This window comes from Gallus gallus, chromosome 3, assembly GCF_016699485.2.
Source record: "Gallus gallus isolate bGalGal1 chromosome 3, bGalGal1.mat.broiler.GRCg7b, whole genome shotgun sequence".
In the NCBI taxonomy this organism is placed as follows: domain Eukaryota; kingdom Metazoa; phylum Chordata; class Aves; order Galliformes; family Phasianidae; genus Gallus; species Gallus gallus.
This window is the reverse complement of record NC_052534.1, coordinates 12,872,499-12,889,044: the sequence shown is the minus strand read 5'-3', so window position 1 is coordinate 12,889,044 and position 16,546 is coordinate 12,872,499. Positions and strand designations below refer to the sequence as shown.

The 16,546-nt window shown below is 41.3% G+C and overlaps 1 long non-coding RNA gene across 1 annotated transcript in view; it reads left to right on the top strand.

Annotated features, from left to right (window-relative positions):
• Positions 1 to 16,546, top strand: part of LOC107052861 — a 331,879-nt gene that overhangs the window by 263,795 nt on the left and 51,538 nt on the right. The window contains exons 7-9 of the long non-coding RNA XR_005858753.1: positions 6,881 to 6,973; positions 13,158 to 13,384; positions 15,025 to 15,137. This is a non-coding gene — a long non-coding RNA (uncharacterized LOC107052861). The remainder of the gene's footprint in view (positions 1 to 6,880; positions 6,974 to 13,157; positions 13,385 to 15,024; positions 15,138 to 16,546) is intronic.

Sequence of the window (16,546 nt, the reverse complement as noted above, 5' to 3'; positions counted from 1 at the left end):
CTTGGGAAAGATGCTTTCTTCAGCAACCAAATAGGCGCTCTGTTCATGCTGCTTAATTTGTGACATAAGAGACCAGATGAGACATGAGAATTGCAAACTGTTGAGTTGTTGGCACTGTAAGCCCTCCTTAGAAAGAAACCAAGGCAAGATGTCAGTCCTGAGCTTTCCAGTGGTATGTGTTGCCATAGACAGTCTTTTCGTCTGAGTTCCCTCTCTTCTTTGCCACAGGAGTTTCCAGTTGGGTTAGGCAGTACTGTGTATTTCTGCATGCATGGGGTTTCTCTCTGCAGATTTTTCCTATTCAGGCTGCAGTGCTCCTGTAAAATTTTCACAAAAAAATAATGTCTGCTTTTAAATATCACAGGACAGAAATCTAGGGAACAAGAGAGGAAATTCAGGATTTTTCTGGTGGACTTGGTTCTAAGGAGCACGAACATCACGTAGTGATTTTGTTTTTCAGATAAATATCATTCCAACTCCAGATGCAAGCCAGTTTGCAAGCAAATTTGATGTTAAATGGGATTTTCTTGTGCACTGCAAAACAGCCTGTGAAACGTCTGTGGTTATAAAAGCAAGGTGCTTCATTTCATCTGAAGGAATTGGAAGAAAATGGAAATTTTGAAGAGTGGCACACTGAATGTTCTCCAGGTGTTGCAGTCTTGAGTAACAATTCCACTAACTGCTAATTTATAGTGCTCATTAGCCTGGAGGTAGCAGGGGAAGGGGCGGAGTCTGTCACTGTTCCTGTAGCTCAGTAGTATTTTTTGGCATGTAGGGATGGATCAGCAATGGCTTGAGTCCTACACAGTCCTTGTAACATCGCAGTCTCTGGGTTGATATTTTTTTCCAATACAAATAGATGTAATCATGATGCTTGGATCTTTTCTGGGGATTTTTAGAAACTTCAGTCAAAATGTACAGACATGAGCACCTTCAGCGCTGCTTACTGCAGCAATGAATGAATCATTATTCTGAAATCTCCAGAAACACGGTCTTCTGTCTTGATTCCTTTCTTCTTTCAAATACTTGCATTTCACATTATTTGGTGACAAATTTTCTTCTCATGCTTATAATTTAGAAACCTGTAATAAAGCCATCTTGTCTGTAGACCAGAGACGTCCCTATTCCATGAAAACAATATGAAATGCTCTCGTACTTAGGGTTCATCTGCTGATGTTGCTTTCTTCTGTATCAAGCTCATAGAATTTGGTATCTTCACAGCGTACTGGATAGCAGATAGAAAACACCAGTTAATGCTTAACCGAGATACTTTTCTGATTCAGTGGATGTTCAGTTACTTAAATCTAATGATACGTTACGCTAGCAGAAATATATACTTATATTTGTATGTGAATGTGTAGAGACATTGTGTTCAGCAGAAGGGCTCTTTGGGTCAGTGGAGAGGAAAGCCTACTCTTTATACGTCTGGCAAACTTCCATAAGTGGCTCACCCTGGCTGGATAAGATTTGTTATTTGTAGAGTGGTGGCTGCCTGGAGAAATGCTGTAGCAGCAAGCTTCGCCTGTGTGTCTAGCAGCAGCCTTTATTAATTGCAGCAGTGGGTGGAAAATGCATTAGCCTCATATATTACTACTGGGGGGTTGACAGCATCCATTCTCGCAGGATTTCTATGTGCTCCATATTTCTACATGGAATAATCTTCAAACTCTTCTTTTTCCATATTTTTTTTTTTCCTCTTGAGGCATGGCCTGTGGCACCCTCATTTCCTGCATCCTTTGCAGTGGAGGTAGGGGTTGGGAGAACTCTGCTACCTGCCTAAGGTTTTTCATGATGCCACAAACTAGGGTCCAGATTGCTTTTCAGTAGTCATCTAGCAGCTGCCCTTTGGGCTGGTTTCAGGAAAAAAAGAAGGAAAGGGGAGAAAATGAGAATTACCCGTAAAAGGAAAATAATGTTGTTCTCCCTAGGATATTCATGGAAGTTCCTATTCGTTCTCCGTCTTGCCTTCCATTGAGATATCTGGAAAACTCCCTCTGTTTCAGTGATGCCTGAGCAATTCTACAGAAGTGACTTCTCACTGAAGATATAGGGAACAGCATAACCTGACAGTGCCTTTCTTAAATAGCTGCCTATGTATGTCCTCAGCAGAAATGTTGGAGGCAACATGTGCTAACATTTTCCTGGGTGCTGCCAACGTGAGTGTGCAGGTGATACTTCAGCGGGTAGGGAGAGGTGGCAAAAGGAATAACGTAAAGAAGTAATTCTGGCAGCCTCGGCTGGCTGCATCATGAAGTAAGTCTGCTGCTCCAGTACAGCTCATGTGGATGGATGGGAACCACCCTCAGAATAGCAAAGCTCAGCACTAACTTCCCCAGGAAAAAGTTGTTCATGCTATGTACCTGTGAGGCATTTATATAGCATTACTCTGTGTATCATGCATTCTGCTGCCTGGCACTACTAGTAACAGGGAAATATTGACTTAGAAATGATGTGGGTAAGATCATGCCCTGCTGGTTTTAAAGGCAAAAATGTCCTCTGCCCTGTGCAATAGGGTGTTTTGATAAGTATAGCTGAGCCACTATTGCCTTTGAAGACAAGGATCTGCATTTTTCTTCATTATGTCTGAAAGCACGCAGTCACAAAACATGCAAAGCCAAAGAAACTTTGCCTCTGTTTTTGGTAGCTCTTAACTCTGTCATGAACTTGTGACAACCAGCGTTCTTCTGCAAGTGTAGATGGAAACTGTGCTTGTGAGAGATGAATCCTAGCTTCTGTCTACGGACAACCTAAAAGGCTTCTAGATTTTCTTATTTTGGGGGAGAAATGTGGAAGCTCCTAAGTTTTGGGAGAGAGCTTGAAAATATATGTTGGAATCTTATCACTTCCTACATTCCGGATATGTCCTGTGAGGGCTCCTGTACATGGGGTGGTGAGTGACAGCAATAATTCAGAGTAAATACATGCAAAATGTGCTTAACTTGAAAACAAATCCTTGCACTACAGATGTTGGACTCTGATAAGAACAAATTTGGTAACACTGGTAAAGAAACCCCACGTTCATTTCAGCAAGCATTTGGGATGGTTTGCAAAACATTAGTTTGTAGCTTGACCCTCCAAAGTAATATTTAACATTTCTACTTCCCGTGGTGCCGTGTGCCATTTCTTAGCATAAGAAATTTGACTCTTATCTTCAGAGGCTTAATCAGGAATTTGGTTTAAGAGAAGCCTGTGCAGGTTCTCCTGCCAGCATTACTCTCTTTGTTTTATGAGTGCGTGAGACGACCTGTATGTCTTCATACGGGCTGTTTACAGCATGACCGCAAAGATAAGCGGAACATGGTTAAAGCTGTTAAATTCCAGTATTCCCCTATTGCACAGGAAGTCATGAACTCTACTGAAGAAAATAAATTGGAAAGAAATGTGATACAAAGTCCATCACCTCTCATAAGGGCATATCATAATTTCAAGAAATATTGTCCATTATGAGTTTCTACGGAGTTGCCTCTGTTCATGAAAGGTGATGGACTTCGTATCACATTTCTTTCCAATGTTTGAATCATTCTATACATGCTATCTGAAACAAAATGTCTCTCTTTGAAATATTTATGATTTGTCTCTTTTGGTTTCAGAGAAGTAAGAATTTTATTTCATGAAATTCAGACTTAATGCACGTTAAAAAAAGGCTAACAAAGAAAAACCCTCCCCTGAACTGACATTTAATTTTTTTTTTTTTTAGCATTTCTCTCCTCCGGTTCTGGGAGAGGAAATTCTGCAAACCAAATGTGAACTCAGGAAAGGGAGGTCCTAGCAAACTTGCTGTGCCAAAGGCAAACACAAAAGGTAAAATATAGCATCATCCAGAAGACTCCCCTTGGTCACACATCTTCACTGAAAGCCAAAGCTCTCGTCTAGATCATGGGTGCTTAATGCAGTGCAGAACTCCGTTACCAAAGAACAGAAATTACTGAGAGCTTTTACAGACAAGCATTTTAAAAAGCAGCTAATATGAAATGTTCTCTTTGTATCAAAGCATCGATGGGTGGAGTGTTTCCTTTGCGTTTTCTCAGATAAAGTATTTGTTTCTTACAGTGACTCACTCAGAGATTAGCATTTAAAGAACTGAGCCAAGGTGGAAGTTTTTTTTTTTTTTCTGCCTTTTCTAACTCATCTGCTAAACATGTTTATTTCTGGACAACTTACATATTGAGTAGCATTTACTGTACCTTATTACTACATTTTGCCTTTTTTCTTTTTTTTCTTTTTTTTTTTTTGGTTGTTTTGTGGGATTATTTTGCAGCTCAGCCTCTGGCAAGTGATTAAAAGATTGAAGTGACACCTCGTGCCCTGCTAAGTTGCTAAATCCTGCAACAGCATCTGGAAATGATATCTTCTCTTAGGTGGATTCTCGGAAGAGAATTTAACTGTAATTCCCCCCATTACCTTCCTTTCCAGTCTTATCTTCCCTTCTTCCAGAGCTGACAGGGAAAAATAAAGATGGGGTATGAGACAATTGCTATGAAGCCCCGTGTACATGTAAATCTAAGTTACTGCATTAAAAAAAAAAAGGCAAGAAAAACAAAATTGGAACAGCACCGGGATTTATGTGATGGGAAACCTGGAAGGTTATTGTTCCTCCCTGCATTTGAAGCATATAATGAGAAAACTGCAGTTGGGGGGGGAATCTTGGTATGGGCAATGAAAAGCGGTGAGGTACAGCTCAGTTCTAGGAATAAGGAGTGAAAAGGCAGTGAACAATTTCGCTACCTTTGCAAGGCCTTAATTTCATTAACAGCCTCCAGACAAGGGCTATAGCATGGTCAGCTTAGAGACAAAAGCTTCAAAAGGAGTTAATTTTATACAAAATATGACAAAATAACACCTCCATAAGAGTTAGCAGTTAAAGTTTGTTGGCATGTTTTGCATGGATTGGGATAATGATTTCTGCATGACTGTTACAGTCTAGCTGGGGAAAACAGTGCTTCTCATGTGAGCTTTGTCACTGAGGTTTATGCGACTGAAAATGCCTGGAGAAATCATTGGTTGTAGATAAAGGTGTTTGGTTATTTGGGCCAGTTAAGAAAAGGCTTAATAAATCACATTCTCTTTGCAAAACCTTGTTTGCTATACACTGAACCCGCACGAAGGTAGAACAGCTGATGTGGCTGAAAGCCATTTGGATCCCACCTCTGATACTGTGTTAAGGATTGATATCTGAAACAGAAAACTTATGGCTTTGCATCAGGACGCAGGGCAGCAGCTTTCAGGTCACAGTGGAGGAAGTTGGGGTGTAGCAGTGTTTGAGTATCTTCTCATGGTATTGCAGGGAACAGTGCCAGCTTGTTTTAACTTCTCACTTGGTCTAAATGGTTCTTCAGCCTCATGACCTTCATTGTCTTACTACAGGGACAGTAAAATCCCGAACATGCAGATCCCAGTATTAGCACAGCCAAGCTCCAGGTAAAAAAAAAAAAAAAAACTCACAGTAAATCAGCCTCACTGCAGCCAAACCACATGTAAAAGCAAGCTGTGAAACAGACTCAGCGCTGCCAAACCACATGTAAAAGCATGCTGAAAACCACCCTCCGCATAACCAGATTATGAATAAATTGGTGATGAACAACAAGCGAGGAGGGCTGCATGTTTATTGGAACAACTCAAGGCTGTGGAGAATCCCTCACACCGCTCACCTTCTCTCCCACCTTATGCCCAAGCAACTCCATGCAACAATGCACTGTGCAGACCCGCTCCCAAGGCTGGAGTTACCAGGTAGGAGAAATAGCTCCAGCAGGAATGAATACAGCACAGTGGATTGGAGATCAATCTGCTCCATATTTGAAAGGAGTGAGCAAATAATCAAGCCCAGAAAGAGCAGAGGGATAATTGGTTTTGTCTAATTCAGATAGAACTGATCTTGCTGAGTTATTCCCTCTAACACACTGTTAACCTTTCTGACTACAGAATTGGTCAGTCAAGAGACAGAACGAAGCATCTGGCTTTTGTGCTTTATCTTTCCAGCTAGAAGTGATTGAGATACAATTAAGAATCCCATTTTCAATTTCAAAAAGTCATCTTAAAAATTTTTGTTGGAAGAGAGGGAGAGCTGTATGAGTTGAGCTACCAATTTACTGGTGCTTCACAACCTGAAACATGGAGGGCCTTTAAAGGGCTTTGTGACGCATTTCTTGTGTTCTTATTGCAATTTGTTTCTTTGGGAAAAAGCGTTTTGGGGTTTTACAGCCTTTTTCTCATGCCTGGTCCCAAAGCACCTCACAAGGGAGCTCAGTATCATTACCTCCATCGTTCAGCCATAGAAGCTGTAACAGGGAGACGTGAAGTGACTTGCTCCATGTTGTGTGGGAGGTCAGTGGCAGACCTCGGTGCAGAGCCCACATCTTCTGAGCCCACGTTTCTACCTGTTCAGTATTTCTCTTAGTTATCCAGAGCAGACTTGTGTCAGAAAAGGTTGTTCACAGAAGCTGGTAGAAATGCATTTAAGGGTGTGCTCAACCAGCGGGAGTTAGTTTTGCTTTCCTCTTGCACTGTTTTGTTTCAACATGTTGTTGTTTAATATGCCATTAGGGAGTTTGGGAACTGACTTCTGCGGGATAATCCAGGATTCCCGGCCTTTGACACACAGTGTGCCTGTTGAAATCGGGGTCACAGCTTCCCCAGGTGCAAAGCAGAAGAAATTTCAGTGTATACATAGTGAGAATTTAGCAAGGGGACCAAACTCACATTCAGAATAAGGGCGGGCATTAATCTTTTAAAATCCTACTTACTTTCAAAACTTAGATTACTTAATTAATAGATTTTTCTTTATCCGTTTCCAGCTGAGCACCCTGCCAAGATGTCAATACACATTTTGCTAAGTTCTCTAAATGCAATATCAGACGATCTGTTTTTCTCTTACTCATTGCAGGCTCACCTCTGCAGTTGTGCCCGACTGAGCAGTGCCAGCAAATAGAGGAGCGCGGTGCCAGACTCATACAGAGTGGTACGGGGTCAAGGCAAGGTGCGTGGCTTCCTGCCCACTGCATGGCTGATATGTGCCCCACTCTAGTCACAAATGTTAGCTGTTACCAGGTGAAAAGAGGGATCAAGAGCAAGCCTTTTAAGCATGTTTTACTATGGAAAAGGGCCACAGGTTCAGGCCTGTGAACAGCTGACAGGATAACTCTGCCCTTATGTTCCCAGCTTATGCTATTCAGCTCGTTAAGTCCCTCTTTCACTCCCTAGTGCACCGACCAAAATAGCAGCAACCACATCATCAGCCAGTGTTACCTGGGTGTCTCCCCTGGGGCAACACCAGCCCACGTGGAGAGGAGGATGTGAGCATGGTGGGGTCAGCTCTCCACACTGCATCTGTTCTCCTGGGAGGACATGAGCATCTCATTGTCACTGGGAGGAGCCAGCATTTCCAAGCAGAGCAGGGACTCCCTGCAGTATGGTAAAATGCTTTGGATTGTCTCGAAGAAGTAGCAGCTAGTGCATTTAAGATTAACGTGACAAACTCGACTCACAGTTTTCTCAGGGTTACACTGAGGATAGTAAAAATGCTCAAAGTAATCTATGAAGTAAAACAGCCCCACATCTTAGAAGCGATCTTTTAAAAGCCCAGTGACGTTACCATCACAGCACAGCAATGTGTCTGACTAGAGGGGAAGAAATACAGCAGGGCAACAAATGAGGGAGGGGAATCACTGCTGTACATCATGGAGATCCAGGGTAAAATCCTGAATGTCAGTTTTGCTGCCGACTTGAATTGTTCAAAAAATTCAAAGAGCAAAAGTAAATGAATGAATGAAAATATTTAAATGAAAGATTATTTTTTTTATTTAGTCGTTACACATTTGTATTCTGTTCATTGCTTTGTTTCTATTTTGCTGCTCTTTCTTATGTCTGTCTTCATGTTTTTGCATCTCATTATCTGATGTGCTTTAACAAAATATGTGAACTTAGGAACAAAAAGCCAAACAAAGCCCACATTTGCTCATGCCAAATCTTATCTTTTTAAGATAGAAGGTTAATAATGTACACAGCCACAGTGTGGTTAAAAATAATCCTTTGGTCTCTGTGAAAATTATACTTTATAATCGGCTTTTAACTAGCTCCACCACCACCAAATTCACACTTATATGTATATTCTTCTACTTTATAAAGCTAGAGACTCTGCAGATCATGAGGCAGATTCATATCTCCCAGAATGCTTGTTGCTTCAATACTCAATCGAATCTCTGTGGACAGAATTTGTTTTTCCCACTTGAAATCCAGTGGGAAAATCTTTCCTGGATTTCAGCAAACGCCCCAAGCCAGGGACTGATTTGGCAAGGTCAGACTGAAAGCATCTCTCCACACTTACTTAGAGCAAGGCACAGCTCAAACCCTGCTTTGTCCAGCTGTCAAAAGCCTGAAGTGGGAAGTTAGTTCGGCCTCAAAGACATAGAGATTGATCAACTAGAAATATATCCATCGGAGCTTGGGAGCTGAGGTGTCTCGGGATCCTTCTCTCTAGGCTTTTCAGCAACCATCTCTGCCAGAAATACAACAAGCACCCATTCTTTTCTTAGCCCCTTCGGTATCTAGGAAGACTTGGTTTGACAGCTCTGGCTTCTGGATTCTTGTCGCAGCGGCCCACTTCTGCTTGTATGCTCTTGAGATAGGAGTCAGTGGGGGCAGGATCTGTCAAATGCACAGACACGGGGAGAAATGGGTTCAGAAATGCTTCAGTGGGAGCTGGGAATGAAAATTTCATTGAACTACTCTACCCCCCTAGGAGTCCAGGAGAGAAAACACATGAGGATTACTTAGGACTTCAGAGCCAGATAACTTAGGATTTCAGAGCCACAGTGGCTGTAAAAGAGAGTTTTGTCATGCCCTGCTTGCCTTGAACAGACTCTGGAATCAAGCCTGTGACTGTCCTCAGACCCTCCATGGTGGGAAAGAAATCTAAAAGAGAAGTAGCACAGCCTGAGCTTCTCTTCTTGGGCGAGAGTCAGAGTCTCCTGATGTGTGAGCTGAAAAGATGAGGTGAGACTGAAATAAATAGGAAAATCCATAGAAACCTGTTTGCAGGCAATTTTCTGACTAGCTAGAGGAGGCTAACAAAATGAGACAAAATTCCCATTTCCATCTCGCCCCTCTTAAAGCCTGCAAGTGCCAGCATAATTTGGCCCGCTGTTTAGATGGGAGGAGAGTCTCACTGAATTTGTTCCTCTATAATCAGGCAGAAGAACAGAGAAAGTACAAAAAAAGTTGGTTAGGGGTTTCCTTCCCAGTTTAAAATTATCCTGACCTCATCAGTGACCTTGATACAGAGAATTTCTTTTGCTTTAAGCCCTTCAATTTCTCAGCCAGTCATTAATCCTTAGGATGTGCCCTTTGCCTTCATCCTTATTGGACAATCCAACCTATTTCTGGGCTGCCTTTGGGGCAGATAACCTCAAAATATTAACTCTCGGGAAAACTGGATGAATTGGTTTCCAGAAGGGAAGATACTGAAGTTAAAAAGCAGTGCTTATGTAAAACACTGACTCTAATTATTCTTGCCTCTGTTTTAATCTTTCGTATTGTTTCATACAGAATTAGCACATTTCCAGAAATATGACTCCATTCTTATTCTCAAATGACTCAATTTCTAAGGCTCCAACTTTTATTCTGGGTGCTCCTGAAAACAATTGAACCCCAGACTATCATCTCCTTGGAGATTGCTTTATTTTGTGTGACTTACCAACACGTGCTCTGGAAAGATCATCTCTGGACCCATGAGAGATAGGGGAAGGCTTGAAAGTGGCACTTTATTCTGGTATTTTTATAGTATTCCCCAATGGTATGGTTGCAGCATTTAGGGAAAAAAAAAAAAGTAGTAATGAAAAAATGTACATCAATCAAAGCAGCTAATCAGAACAAAATGCTGATTTCTGTCTCCTGTTCTGTTTCTTTTTGGATTGAGTATAGTTGCTGATATGTATGCTGGTCTTCTAATCCTTTAATGGGGGCACAGGCTTTTGAAGACTCCCTCTCAGAGGTGCTATTACCAAATATATGCTTCTAATTTAACTTCTCATGCCATATTACAGTAGCCTGAAGCAATTGTAGGTGTTGGGTTTGTGAGAAAAGCCCAATGTTGATGTTTATCAGATGACCTTTCAAAGGGTAATGTGGGGGTTATCCATTGGCATAATTAAGACCATGTGTAGATCACTTTTCCCAGGCATTTCTTACTGGTTTTCAAAATCCCATCTATTTTTACCCAAATTCAGTCAGGTACCTTTCATCTCTGGTATGTTTATGGGCATTACAAAATGAGACTGAAAGTATTTGTTCTTTTGGAGTAATTTCTATTTGAAACATCAAAAAAGCTTGAATGCATAAATAAATCGTCAGCACATTGCTATTGCAGACCAACACACTTTCACTTTCTTTTGATTTTGAACATTTCAGATGTATATAGCTGTTTATCCTTCTCCTCTCTGTTGTCCCTCCTTACAGGCTTTTCTTGAAACCCTACAGAGAGAAAGGGACTTCCTTCTATGAAATTCAGCTCTTAGTGCTGGATATAGGCATCAAAACCCAAGGCTTGGTTCAGACAAGCAGTCCTAGAGCTCAGTTTCCCTTGTCAGAGGTATGACATAGGGGTTTGGCGCTGAGCATTCAGGTAATGACAATGCAATGATACATTGCTACCAAGCTGCTGATATCTGGGACTTTGGTTGAATCCATTATCACTGTTACAGAAGAGAAGAGTAGAAGACAGACTTGCCCCAGTGCTATGCATCTGAGATCACCCTTTTTGCTGCTTTAGAAGTCCAGCATTTCCCTGACTGTTCATTGCCTTGGTAGAGTCTTTTCTGAAGGCCAGCTAGTAGTATTTCCTGCAAGTCTTTGAAAATGTGTTATTAATATTTTTTTTCTTTCAAAAAAGTTCTTTGTGCCTTTGAGCCTCTGCGCCATTACCAGGGGTTGAAGAAAGGTAGCATGATAAGCTTTACTGCAAAGTAGAGTGAAATACGGTGATATAAAGACCAGTACAGTGCTTAGATGTTGACTAAGGCTTTACTCACAGTAACTCTGAACTCTTTTTGAAGATGACATAGTGCAAGTACCTTATGAGGCCTCTATGTGTGAGAACTAGGCATTAAAGGACTTTTTCAGCAGACCAGGACTTTGTGTTCATATAAATAGTTTTTATGATGCAGTATGCTGAGGTAAGTTTACAGCATGGATTGTCTAAAACTGCATTTCCATGCAGTTAATGTTGAGCACATGATGCTATTTTGAGTTTTTCGTACCCCAAAGTTGAAGTTCCTTACTGGGAAAACTTAACTGTTCCTGTAGTGCTGAGACAGGTTTAAGAGGTACGGGGAAGCATGAAGTGAAGGAACACAAACCCAAAGGTTATGTATATGTTGCCATCATGAAGAAAACAAATGCAGCATTTGGTAACACAAAAAGAGCTACTAACGCAGAGATTTTCTTTCCTGTTGACTTGTGATGTTTTGTCTTATTCTAAGACAGATTTTAAAGCTTGGCTTATGTGACAGTATGTTGTAGCTAGGCTAATGACTATGTTCTTAATGATACGTAGTGAAATGCTGATCCTGTATCAAAATATGGGGAGTTCACAGCTCAGTTCCACTTGAAATACTGTCTTCATATCAACAGATGAAGCACTTGTTTCCCTGGGGTTAGGATACCTCTGGAGGAGCTAACAGGCTGTAATGATCCTGCTCAGCCCTGTCAGGGCTCTCCCAAACTTGCCCACATCCCAGGGCCCCATTGTCACCCAGGACCATCTCATCAACGCACACCATTTCATTACTGCCCACTGTCAAGTGTCAGGCTCGGGATACAGAGGGCTCACTCAGTCAATCTTCTGTACTTTAGCCAGTGTACTAGCAGCTCCCGCAAGCCCTGAGCATGGTAAATGGAAAATAATGACCTCTTTACCCTTATTTTCTTGTAGGGTAAAGCAAGTGGCACAGCTGGCACATCCTGTAGGCAGAGAACACGCACATGAGCAGTCACCACCATGCAGCCAACATGCCCTTACATGTTAAGCCACAGGAATTTGATTATGAGGCAGAGCTTTTCATCAGCTCCTACTACAGAGACAAAATGCTGTCCCGCTGAAGTCAGTGGCAAAGCTCCGGTTGTTACACAGCCAGCATCTCATCCTTCTGCTTACTGCTCTCAGAGCCAGCAAGCCTGGGGCAGGGGATGCAATCTGCGGCCTGGCTCTGTTAGAGGAATAGGGAGCTTTGAGATTTTGGGGGACTTTGAGGCAGTGTAATAAGCATGGAGGCCAGCAGTCATTTTTTGCATTTACCACTGCAGTCATAATAGCTCCTTATCCTGAAAGTATGACATTGGTACTGGGCAGATTTTGTAGTTCTCGATGATACCTGGAAAGCATGGGAAGGGTTTATCCATAAATGTTAGTGATAACTGTTGTGAATAATGCTATCTACCTAGTTGCTCTGCTCTCCCTGCTTTTCTTCTCCAGTAACTTGCAAAAACAGTCGACATCAAACTTAGGGCAGATTTGCAAGGGGATTTTGGACTTCTTAATGTCAACGGCAGCTTTGAAAAACTCAATCTTAGCAAACAGCAGCTAATAATAATGATAACAATAATAGAGATAAGTCAATTCACGTCTCCCCACCCAAAATATTTACATAATGAATTAGTTAATTGTATTTTATCTGCTTCTGATGGGTGGGTTGTTAGCCTTCACATTGCAGCAGACCTGGGGGAGCTCTCGACCACTCTAATGCCAAGAATATGTGCTATTTCATATTCTGTTATTTGCTTTGAGTTTAAGGTGGTGAGAGGAAGTTCACCAGCAAACAGCTGTAAGTGGTTTCACAGTGAACAAGTCTTTTCAGTGATTGAATATCTCTCATTAAAGGAGTAAAAAAAAATCCCTCTATCTGCTTTTTGTAGTTCAGCCATTTACCATATATCTAGATAGAAGCCTTTAAAAAAATACAAATGTTAGAGCATACAATAAGTAATTCCTGTGTCATTTTATCTGTCTAATTGGGCCTAAAAATAGCCTGTGGGAAGGAGGACCAGAAACCTTGAGTGTCTGAGGCAATTTGCATCAATTATTTCCCAATGTACCAGTCACAAGTGAAAGCCCTTGCCTGAGTGCCTCCATTAGCCAGGTGTCAGGGCTCCCTCTGTTTTCATTTCAGGCTTTTTGCTGGGAACAGGGTGTGTGCGGGCTGAAAAGCACTGAGGAGGAACTGAGGCCATGGCTGATCCTGGGGGGTGCGCAGATCAGCTCTGCAGGCGAGGTTAGTGCCTTTGCTCCTCTGTCATCACCAGTCCCTGAGAGCAATCACCACCCACCAACAGTTCCTCAAGATAAGACCGAGCCAGCTGGGAGAAGAAATCCTTTGATATTTCCCTGCCTCGCTGAGTAAGTATGCCATAACAATAATACTTTGAACTTTTACAGCAACTTTTCATACCAGGGGCTGAGTGCTCTACAGACATTCATTCTCTAAGCAACATACCACCAGTGTGAGGAAACTATTTTTTTATTGTACTCCTTCTACAGGCTGGATCCTCCAAAGGGCTTAGCACCCATTTTGTCTTCAGTAGGGATTTTGTTTTCTTTGTACAAAGTATCAGGACTAGGATCAAGGTTGATACTGAAGTACATCACATACGTGCTGAACATTGGTAAGGTCTGCATAGCCCCTGCGCCTGAATACTTACGTCCTCCACTTCTGCTGGTGTGCCCCATAAAGCTGAAACTCTTGTTAGCTTTTTGTCTCCTGTTTACAGCCTATAGGGACCTTCATGAGCTCCTGGTGAGAGTTCTGTTGAACAAAGGAATGCTTTGTCAAAATGGCACTGATCTTTACGCTGTCTGCAGCCATACTATTGGCTAATGTTGAATGCTATGCAAAAAGTAGACGTGTTTGTTTTGTTCATCATCGTAACTATGTTCTATGATGCTCTAATATTTGGAAACAGAGCAAGAGTTTACTTGTCACAGTTACATAAAAACACACAGTAGATAATTTAGAAGGAGAGATGCTATATCCCAGGTAGACCATGGTGTTTTGATTTATAAAGCGTGCAACAGGATTCAACTTTGATTTTCATCTTCTGTCTGCTTTCTCAGTGAGAGAATACAGTTAAGGCAGCTCTGGAGTAGATCTATCTCTATGGAAAGTTGATTTTAAACTAGTGCTAAATGTCAGCAAAGAATCATGTTAAAGATTTCTACACATAGAATAGAGGACAGCCTAAGAGTGCACTCTGCAGTCCAAAGTACAATTTCCGTGCCTTCCTGTTTCTGGTTCCTTCAGGAGTTTACACATTTTAAATTCAATGCAGACACCACCTGTATAGCATTCAGTCTTCACCTCTACCCCATTCCCCATGGCTGGCCAGAACATCCAGAGGGTAGAGCTTTCAGGGCGTTACATGAGGTTAGAGCATTTGAGTCTTTCTCCACAAGCAGAACAATCCACCGATGCCTTCAGATCTCACTCCTATTGATGCTACTGAAAATCAATTCCTTTTGTTTTTTTTTATTTTTGGACACTGTAACTATGTTGGTAGAGCCTGGGAAATGCAGCCATTAGCTGTTCTTCTTGCTGAAGTACGCCAAAGCCTTTGGTCATTCAGATCCCATGAATTCAAGGCAAAGTATTCATAGACTTGCACTGACCCTAATCGCTGAAAATTGAGAAGTAAACTTCAAACCTACAGTTGCTTTTCTGAGCCAAAGTTCTAATCTTCTGAGATTTGTCCATCACAGATTGTAAGTGCAGAGTGGAAAAAAGGGGAAATGCAGAGTGATAGCCAAGCTAAAATTTGTCAAATATATCATCCCTTCAAGTAAGGCAAGACTAATGTGGAAAATGGGAGGCAGGGAGACTGGTTGTTCTTCCTTTAATGTGTACTCCTGGGAGAAGAGAAAGACACACCAAAGTCTGTTATTAAAAAAAATAATAAAATACTAGAACTGTTTAAACAGTCTTTGAACTGCTGGAAAGATGTGCCCTCCAAATCACTTTATTAACTTTTCCTGTAATTCAACAGCTGCGTTTTTCACAGCTCACATCTCAGAGAGGACCAGCAGAGATGACTGGGCACGTAAGAATAACACTGGAGTGGTATGCAAGGAAGGTGCTAATCTTCTGCCATGTGTGTAGGTATGTAATCACTTTGGAGATAATCTCTAAATTTGAAAAGATGATCATTCATTTTAGAACAATTTAAAGACCAAACTTTCTGTGCTACTCTGAACAGTTTATAGTTTAGTATTAGGTCTCAAAAAATCAACTTAATTAAGATGAAATAAACTCAATGCGCGTAAATCAGCATAACCTTGCTTCCTTGCTACTCAGACTGTGGCTGAACATAAAGTACACCAGTGTACATCAGTGTTCTCTAACTGAGCTCCTTTGCCAGTGACCCCAAATGGTGATCATCCTCCCTCTGGACAGCCACTGTATCAGTAAGGCAACCCAAGGTGAAATAACAGAAATCAATCAGAGGCATCTCATTAGTGAGATGAATAGAATCAGAGAGAGTTTGATGGAAGGGTGGGAAGATGTGTTACAAATGAGATAGGAGGGATTGAAGGAGGAAGTTATTGTTTTTCAGATAGTTTAGAATAAACTTTGTGCAGCGCTTATCCCAAAGCACTCCAGTGTTACATAGACTTTGAGTATACACGCTTCTACGTAAATAGGGTTCAGGGAAGATGTCTTGCGTGTCAGTGAAGCAGGTGCTTTTATGTTTTCAGAGATTTCATGAAGTATTTAGCTTTAAAATAAGAAAGATCATATTTTTCATGTAATGAACAGTAGTATATGTACGCTCACTGAAGTTGAGCCACTGAGCTTGTATAAATATTATAGAAGGTATTTATGTGTTAATACTTCCTTGTGCTCAGAGATACACAAGCACACACGGATAACATGCATATAATTACATACTTATTTTTATTTCCAGTTAGCATATTTCTATATTTGTAACCCAAATTGTTTGCCAGGAGCAAAAAGTAATTTTTCTGTCAGCAGCATTAAAGCGACAAGGAAATTTTTCACTCTGGACACAATGGCAAGGATATTTGTGAAGTAGTTTTGGAGCAGCTAGTGGGGGCACGGATGGGGTATGGCCGTGATGGGTACCTTGCATTTTTCAAAACACAAATGTGGTTTTGCTGTTTCTGGGACACGGGCCAGCTCATTCAAATGTGGCGCTCAAGAGATGGAGAAAAGGCAATTTGCCACAACACCTTTTCCATCTTGCTGCCTAGCTCGCTGCTGCAGTTACAGATGGCCAACATTTGCATCTTAAACATTTATCTTGCAAAACATAGACTTCTATATGGAAAGTACTTAGTGGTGCAAAATATTTGCCTTAAATTGAAATTTTCTTCTTGTTTCAATTCTTAGAAAACATTTTGAAATTTCAGATGTTGTTTTTTCTCCTTTTTGTCACCTTCCTTCCATCTCACACCCTTTCTGAATGCAGTAAGTGCTTGCCAACTATGGAGGATTCTGAGTGAAGGCTTCTGTTTCTCTTGTTGTCATTTGATAATTGCTGAAAGCTT